The sequence below is a fragment of the Loxodonta africana genome, chromosome 15 (assembly GCF_030014295.1).
Source record: "Loxodonta africana isolate mLoxAfr1 chromosome 15, mLoxAfr1.hap2, whole genome shotgun sequence".
NCBI classification, from domain to species: domain Eukaryota; kingdom Metazoa; phylum Chordata; class Mammalia; order Proboscidea; family Elephantidae; genus Loxodonta; species Loxodonta africana.
Window position 1 is genome coordinate 72,704,028 of NC_087356.1, and position 9,993 is coordinate 72,714,020.

Below are 9,993 nucleotides of genomic sequence, written 5' to 3' on the forward strand. Positions count from 1 at the left end.
CCTCTATTACCCACATACTTCAGTGCGTGCTAGGACATGTTTAATATTACTGTGTAATTTCTAGTCCTGTTCCTTCAGGTCATGATTCCCAGGTGAGCAAGCCTGGTGAGTGATAGGAATATCCCTAGAAACAATTCCAAGGGCTATTTGGTTGCCTAATAACAAAGCTCTTCCATTTAACCCTCAGCCTTCTCTCTTTCCCAGAGCACACAAGCACTTCAGGGGTGACATAATGTGGTGGGGGGAGGGATTGCTGGGTCAGGAGAGTGGACAAGCATAGCCTTACGCTGTACCTAGAACATCACTGTCTCCGCTAAAATTAGATCTTGCTTCTAAGCCAAGCCTACCTTTCCATATTTCTTACAGGTAATGATTTTTCTTTCAGGATTTCCAGAGTGCTTTCCTGAAATACACTTCATTCAATACCATCTCAACTTCAAATATATCTGTAAATGTTCTAATTATGAATGAACTTTAAATTCTTGCCCATTGAAACTCTCAGACCTGAATTACATCAAGATATATGATCTAGCAATCTGAGTTAGATATCTAGAATATTCCAAGAAAGGTGAGAAATTTGAACATTCTGTTATAAAAGGATGGTCTGACCAAAACACAAAGAAGACTTTAATAGAATAATAGTATTATCCTTTCCACACATGGACCTATAGGATACTCATTTAAACAAGATACTAAATTTAATATATTTTGGTCACTATTGGAGATGTCTAGCTTTATACAAAAGAAAAAAATAAGTTAAGAAAAATTGAGATTTCTCCACAAGAATAAAAGACAAAAAGAAATTACAGACAGAGAAGACAAGACTGTGTAATATAAAAAACAACAGAGAAGACAGGCCCAGGAAAGAAGTAGTCAGTGGTATTGACTTTTACAAACTGATTTTCTTAAATGAGCATTAAGACAATCCCTTTGGATTTGGAAGACAAGAAGAATTTTTTTTTAATATTCTTAGGAATGTAGATTCAGTAAAACCATGACATTATCATTGTTGTTGTCAGGTGCCGTCGAGTTGGTTCTGACTCATAGCAACTCTGTGTACAACAGAATGAAACACTGACCAGTCCTGCACCATCCTCACAATGGTTGTTCAAGCGTAACAACGATTGTGAAAACCATGAAGTAGGTGCCAAAAATCAGGAAACTAAAAAATAGGAAAAAAAAGAAGCAAAATTACATATTATTTAAGAAATTTTGCAATAAAAGAAACTCAAGACAACTGAATTGTCAAACCTTTGCTTTCTTTTGTTTTTATGAGAGTGAACGGTGCCTTCTTAAGGCAGAAGAGAAGATGCCAATTTGGTAGGTGCAGGAGTGGAGAGTGTAGTGGGAATGTTTAGCTGCTAAAGACAAATACTTGGTCAAGAATGCTCTGAGAAGTAGTGAGAAAAAAATACCAGTAACACTAAAATTAATAACCACACACATAAATAGGATATGTGATTTCATTTTAACTTCTGCTACAGAAAAGCTTTCTTCTCTAATATCAGCACCTTCTCTCTTCCCACATTTCCTTCCTTGCTTTTGAAGTATCTCAAGTCTCTCCAGTTCTGAATAAATCATCTTTCAGAGACCGCTGAACTTGTAAATTTCCATTCCAGTATTCTGGAAGAATTCAGTAACTACCAAAACAAAGTAATTCCTAGTGGACCAACCCTCCCACCACAAACACTTCAAAACTAGACAAAATATATAAAACAGAGAACAGGCATGGTTTCTCCTCATTCAGGAAGTTGCACTCAGTCATGAAGGACAAGTCCCAGAACTTCAGGCTGGGTTCAGAATCTATGACACATTCTGATGTGGGTAAAGAACAGAGCCGTGAGAACCAGGAACACATGATGGACATGCAGGTGAAGAAGAATGAGCAAACGGGGTCAACAAGTCACCTTAATAAAGATGTGAAGAAAAATGAAGCAACAAAGAACCAAATGCATAGAAATGAAATGACACATTAAACCAGATGGAATTTCTCTTCAAAGTTCAGAATTTTCAAATGCTGAGGAAGAAAGGAAGGATCCACTATTTGTTGACCTGGTGAAAGAATCCAGAAAAATCAGAAGCCAGGTGTGGGTAGAAAAACGAATGTGGCCTTTGATCTCAATTGTTATAAACCATTGTGATTATTGTCGGTCAAAGTATTGGTATTTGTATTTATTAGTAATTATATCAGAATTACATTACCACTGTTGAAAAATCAATAAAGAAAAAAAAGTATTTGTTATTCAGCAGATATGAAGAAAAAGTACTTATATTGTTAGAATGTCTGTTAAGTAATTATTTAATATTATTCTATCTGTATTGTGGTTATATGTGGTGTTATGCTCACATTATGAAGTATCTGCGTTTGAGATTTAACTCTATAAAAGATAAGCAGCTTTATGTGTATTCCAAATGGTCAGAAAGTTACTAAAATAGAACAACTTGCTTTATTAGCATTAAAATTTTATATTTGTTTAGAAAGAATCATATGTGTAACTTGGGATATACCTAAACTCATAATGATTTTTGGCTGCACAAGCAACAGTGTTCTGATTTTCTTTTTCACTTTTTAAAAAAAAATTTTCAGGGAGAGGATGGACCAAGATGGCTGATTAGGTAGAATCTTCCGCTGACCTCTCTTGCAACAAAGACTCACAAAAACAAGTGAGTCAATTACATACATGACAATCTATGAACCCTGACCATCAAACACAGAACTAAGGAGTTGACCCGAGTGAAAGGGGAGAGAAAAGCCACGTGTTGAAGCAGCGAGTGCTTCCCAGAGCTGGCGTGCCATGCCACAGCCTTGAGACCTCATGGTTCCCTGGAGCCAGAGTAATGGGGCTCATCACAGCTTACTGAGATGGGGCAAGCACGGGATAAAGCCCTAACCCTCTGGAGTAACCTCAGCGTGGACCCAGTCAGCACACGCAGGCTGCACACTGACACAGCTGACAGGAGAACAAGAAAACACGGGGATGTAGCAACTGGTTTCGGAGCCAGGAGTGCAACATCCCAGCCAGAAAACCTTGGCGCTTGGATTTGGACTAAGCGTGGAGGAGCTGATCATGGCTTCCTGAGACAGCACAAGCATGGGATGCGGCCCTAACCTTCAGGGGCAATCTCAACCCAGCCAGTGCACTCAGGCTACACATCCCTTTCGAATCTCAGATAAAACAGTCCTCACCAAACAAGATAAGTAACTTTACCTAACTGCACTACTCTCTCCTATCTATCTGATCCCTCTCCTCCCTGCCCCAGTCGGCTGCATTAACATTGGAATTCCCTGGGCCAGGGAGTGAAGTGCTCTGCAGGTTTTTTTTTGTTTTTTGTTTTTTGTTTTTTGTTTTCCTAACCCATTCTCCTGGCCTGAGAGAAGCAGCAATTAACAATCAGGGGGAAAAATCCTTCCCTGACTTCCCTGAACTGGAATAATAATACAGAACCAGCTCCAGCCAAGCATAAGAGATCCACAGTTTGGGCTTTCAGGTGGCTATTCTAATGCAAAGGCAATTCTGATACAGATCTGACTGTAATTGTTTTAGCTGAGCAGTGGAAAGGTAGGTTTTGGAGGTCTGATACCTCTCTACCTGTTAAAAAGAGCCCTCACTGATCCACAGCAGGGAACTGAGGGCTGAAGCTCCAGCCACACCACCTAGCCACCTGCTAAAGGGGTCTTAGTATAGTGAAGCCAACCAATTTTTAGAGGTACAAGCATGGGGTGCCTAAAGTACAGCTGCAGAACCCACCCACCACAGTGCTTTAGAGAATAGAGACACTCCTACTTCACTGGCACATGGGGGAAGGCTGTCAGCATCCTTCCCTCCTCGGAGTGTGACCCCCTTCCGGTACAAGAATCTGCTGCATACTACCATCACCACTACTCCTCTAAGTTAATAGGTGACAGCCTACACCACACACTAGGTGACCCACTATCAGGACACCTAAGCTGATTCTATTCAAAAATAGTGAATGGACTCATAGGCTCATATATCCGGTAACAGCTAAAACCAGCTGGTAACAGGACATAAGTGATTCAAAGGCTACAACAATCAATATAGGACAATCTAGTAGCCCATCTGGGTGTATTGAAACAAAACAAAACAAGAACATGAGACTCAGTGAGCAAATATAAAATAAATCATTACAATATCTTATAGATGGCTTGGAGACAGCAGTCAATATCAAGTCACATAAAGAAGCAGACCATGATTGCTTCTACAAACCCCCAAACTAAAGAATCAAAATCTTTCCCAAATGAAGACACAATCCTGGAATTGCCAGATACAGAATATACAAAACTAATATAGAAAATGCTTCAAGACATCAGGGATGACCTCAGAAAGGAAATAAGGCAATCAACAGAAAAAGGCAAGGAACACATAAATAAAGCACTGGAAGAAATGAAAAAGATTATTCAAGAACATAGTGGAAAAATTAATAAGCTGCAAGAATCCATAAAGAGACATCATTCAGAAATCCAAAAGATTAACCAATAAAATTACAGAATTAGACAACTTAAAAGGCAGTCAGAGGAGCAGAATTAAGAAATTGGAATGCAAAGTGGAGGAGTTGGAGGATAAGGCAATTGACACCAATATAGTTAAAGAAAAATCAGATAAAAGAATTTAAAAAAATGAAGAAACCCTAAGAATCATGTGGGACTCTATCAATACCTTGCATGTAATTGGAGTTCCAGAACAGGGAGGGATAACAGAAAATACAGAAAGAACAGTTGAAGATCTGTTGGCAGAATACTTCTCTGGCTTCGTGAAAGATGAAAGGATATCTAACCAAGATGCTCATCAAACCCCATACAAGACAGATCCCAAAAGAAAATCACCTAGACATATTATTATCAAACTTGCCAAACCAAAGATAAAGAGAAAATTTTAAAAGCAGACAGGGATAAATGAAAATCACCTACAAATGAGAATCAATAAGTTCAGACTACTCAGTAGAAACCACACAGGCAAGAAGGCAATGGGATGACATATATAGAGCACTGAAGGAGAAAAACTGCCAGCCAAAAATCAGATATCGAGCAAAACTCTCTCTCAAGTATGAATGTGAATTTAAGACATTTACAGATAAACACAAGCTTAGAGAATTTGCAAAAACCAAACCAAAGCTACAAGAATTACTAAAGGAAATTCTTTGGCCAGAAAATCGATAATATCAGATACCAACAAAACACAAGGTCACAGAACAGAACATCCAGATAACAACTCAGATAGGGAAATCACAAAAACAAAATATGATTAATTAAAAAAAAAAAAAGCTCAAAACAGGGAATCATTGATGTCATTATGAAAAAGATTACAATAATCAAGAAGTAGGGACCAAATACAGGAAGCATAGATCTTCCATATGGAGAGGAAACCAAGGTGATATAGGGTGATATAAGTTAGGTTTTTACTTAGAAAAATAGGGGTAAATATTAAGGTAACCACAAAGAGGTCTAACAACTCCATATTTCAAAATAAAAATGAAGATAAACTTAACGACTCACCAAAAATAAATTCAACTACTATGAAAATGAGGAACGCACAATTTACAAAGAAAAACTTCTCTGCACTAAAAAGTAAGCGGAAAAATGAAATTGTCAACAACACACACAAAAAAAGGCATCAAAATGACAGCACTAAACTCATACTTATCTATAATCACACTGAATATAAATGGACTAAATGCACCAATAACGAGAGAGTCACAGACTGGAAAAAAAAAACACAATCCATCTATATGCTGCCTACAAGAGACACACCTTAGATTTAGAGACACAAATAAACTAAAAAGCAAAGGATGCAAAAATTATATCAAGCAAACAACAATCAAAAAAGAGCAGGAGTGCCAATACTAATTGCAGACAAAATAGACTTTAAAGTTAAATCCACCACAAAGGATAAAGAAGGACACTACATAATGATTAAAGGGAAAATTTACCAGGAAGATATAACCGTATTAAATATTTATGCACCCAATGACAGGGCTGCAAGATATATAACACAAATTTGAACAGAATTGAAAAGTGAGAGAGACACCTCCACAATTATAGTAGGAGACTTCAACACACCACTTTCAGAGAAGGTTAGGACTTCTACTAAGAAGCTCAATAGAGACACGGAAGATCTAACTGCTACCATCAACCAATTTGACCTCATAGACTTATTAAGAACACTCCACCCAACAGCTCCAGGGTATACTTTTTTTTCTAGTGCACATGGAACATTCTCTAGAAAACATCACAATTTAGGTCATAAAACAAACCTTTGCAGAATCCAAAACATTGAAATATTACAAAGCATCTTCTCAGACCATAAGGCCATAAGAGTGGAAATAAATAACAGAAAAAGCAGGGAAAAGAAATCAAATATTGGGAAACTGAACGATACTCTGCTCAAAAAAGACTGGGTTATAAAAGACATTAAGGAGGAAATAAAGAAATTCATAGAACGCAATGACAATGAAAACACTTCCTATCAAAACCTTTGGGACACAGCAAAAGCAGTGCTCAGATGTCAATTTATATCAATAAATGCACACGTACATAAAGAAGAAAGAGCCAAAATCAGAGAAATGTCCCTACAACTTGAACAAACAGAAAGAGAGCAACAAAAGAATCCATCAGGCACCAGAAGAAAACAAATAATAAAAAGTAAAGCAGAATTAAATGAATTAGAGAACAGAAAAACAATTGAAAAAATTAACAAAGACAAAAGTTGGTTCTTTGAAAAAAATAACAACATTAATAAACCATTGGCCAGACTGACTAAAGAAATACAGGAAAGGAAGCAAATACCATGAATAAGAAATGAGATGGGCCATATCACAACAGAACCAACCAAAATTAAAAGAATCATATCAAATTACTATGAAAAATTGTACTCTAACAAATTTGAAAACCTAGGAGAAATGGATGAATTCCTAGAAACATACTACCTACCTAAACTAACACAAACAGAAGTAGAACAAATAAATAGACCCATAACAAAAAAAGAGATTGAAAAGGTAATCAAAAAACTCCCAACAAAAAAAAAAACCCTGGCCTGGATGGCTTCACTGCAGAGTTCTACCAAACTTTCAGAGAAGTTACCACTACTACTAAAGGTATTTCAAATCATAGAAAAGGATGAAACATTCCCTAACTCATTCTGTGAAGCCAGCATATCCCTGATACCAAAATCAGCTAAACAGCACAGAAAAAGAAAATTACAGACCTATATCCCTCATGAACATAGAGGCAAAAATCCTCAACAAAATTCTAGCCAATAGAATTCAACAACATATCAAAAAATAATCCACCATGACCAAGTGGGATTTATACCAGGTATGCAAGGTTGGTTCAATATTAGAAAAACAACTAATGTAATACACCATATAAATAAAAAAAAAAAAACATGATCTTATCAATTGATGCAGAAAAGGCATTTCACAAAGTCCAACATCCATTCATGATAAAAACTCTCAGCAAAATAGGAATTGAAGGAAAATTCCTCAACATAATAAAGGGCATCTATACAAAGCCAACAGCCAACATCATTCTAAATGGAGAGAACTTAAAGCATTTTCCTTGAGAACAGGAACCTGACAAGGATGCCCTTTATCACCACTCTTATTCAACATTGTGCTGGAGGTCCTAGCTCCAACAGCCAACATCATTCTAAATGGAGAGAACTTAAAGCATTTTCCTTGAGAACAGGAACCAGACAAGGATGCCCTTTATCACCACTCTTATTCAACATTGTGCTGGAGGTCCTAGCTAGAGCAATTAGGCTAGGCAAAGAAATAAAGGGCATCCAGATTGGCAAGGAAGAAGTAAAATTATCTCTATTTGCAGATGACATGATCTTATACACAGAAAACCCTAAGGAATCCTCCAGAAAACTACTGAAACTAATAGAAGAGTTATGCAGGGTTTCAGGTTACAAGATAAACAAACAAAAATCACTTGGATTCCTCTACATCAGCAAAAAGAACATCGAAGAGGAAATCACCAAATCAATACCATTCACAGTAGCCCCGAAGAAGATAAAATACTTAGGAATAAATCTTACCAAAGATGTAAAAGACCTATACAAAGAAAACTATAAGGTACTACTGCAAGAAACCAAAAGGGACCTACATAAGTGGAAAACATACCTTGCTCATGGATAGGAAGACTTAACATTGTAAAAACGTCTATTCTACCAAAAGCCATCTATATATACAATGCACTTCCGATCCAAATTCCAATGACATTTTTTAATGTGATGGAGAAACAAATCACCAACTTCATATGGAAGGGAAAGAGGCCCCAGTTAAGTAAAGCATTACTGAAAAAGAAGAATAAACTGGGAGGCCTCACTCTACTTGATTTTAGAACCTATCATACAGCCACAGTAGTCAAAACAGCCTGGTACTGGTACAACAACAGGCACATAGACCAATGGAACAGACTTGAGAATCCAGATATAAATCCATCCACATATGAGCAGCCAATATTTGACAAAGGCCCTGTGTCAGTTAATGGGGGAAAAGATAGTCTTTTTAACAAATGATGCTGGCATAACTGCATACCCATCTGCAAAAAAATGAAACAGGACCCATACACCCATGCACAAAAACTAACTCAAAATGGATCAAAGACCCAAACATAAAGCCTAAAAAGATAAAGATCATGGAAAAAAAAATAGGGACAACGTTAGCAGCCCTAATACAAGGCATAAACAGACTACAAAACATTACTAAAAATGACGAAGAGAAACCAGATAACTGGGAGCTCCTAAAAATCAAACACCTATGCTCATCTAAAGACTTCACCAAAAAAAGTAAAAAGGCCACCTACAGACTGGGAAAAAATTTTCACCTACGACATCTCCGACCAGTGCCTGATCTCTAAAATCTACACAATTCTGCTAAAACTCAACCACAAAAAGGCAAACAACACAGTTAACAAATGGGCAAAGGATATGAACAGGCACTTCACTAAAGAAGACATTCAGGCAGCTAACAGATACATGAGGAAATGCTCTCAATCATTAGCCATTAGAGAAATGCAAATTAAAACTACAATGAGATTCGATCTCTAAAAAGGCTGGCATTAATCCAAAAAACACAAAATAATAAGTGTTGGAGAGGCTGTGGAGAGATTGGAACACCTATACACTACTGGTGGGAATGTCAAATGGTACACCACTTTGGAAATCGATTTGGCGTTTCCTTAAAAAGTTAGAAATAGAACTACCATATGACCTAGCAATCCCACTCCTCAGAATGTATCCTAGAGAAATAAGATCCTTTACACGAACAGATATATGCACACCCATGTTTATTGCAGCACTGTTTACAATAGCAAAAAGATGGAAGCAACCAAGATGCCCATCAACAGATGAATGGATAAATAAATTATGGTATATTCACACAGTGGAATACTATGCATCGATAAAGAACAGTGGTGAATCTGTGAAACATTTCATAACATGGAGGAACCTGGAAGGCATTATGCTCAGTGAAATTAGTCAGTTGCAGAAGGACAAATATTGTATAAGGCCACTCTTATAAGATCTTGAGAAATAGTTTAAACTGAGAAGAACACATTCTTTTGTTATTACAAGAGAGGGGAGGGTGGGAGGGGGGAGAGGGGTATTTACTAATTAGACAGTAGATAAGAACTACTTTAGGTGAAGGGAAGGACAACATTCAATACAGGGGAGGTCAGCACAGCTGGACTAAACCAAAAGCAAAGAAGTTTCCTGAATAAACCAAATGCTTTGAAGGTCAGTGAAGCAGGGGCGGGGTTTGGGGACCATGATTTCAGGGGACTTCTAAGTCATTTGGCAAAAAAAAAAAATCTATTAAGAAAACATTCTGCATCCCCACTTTGAAGAGTGGCGTCCGGGGTCTTAAACACTAGCAAGTGGCCATCTAAGATGCATCAATGAGTCTCAACCCACCTGAATCAAAGGAGAATGAAGAACACCAAGGACACGAGGTAATTACAAGCACAAGAGA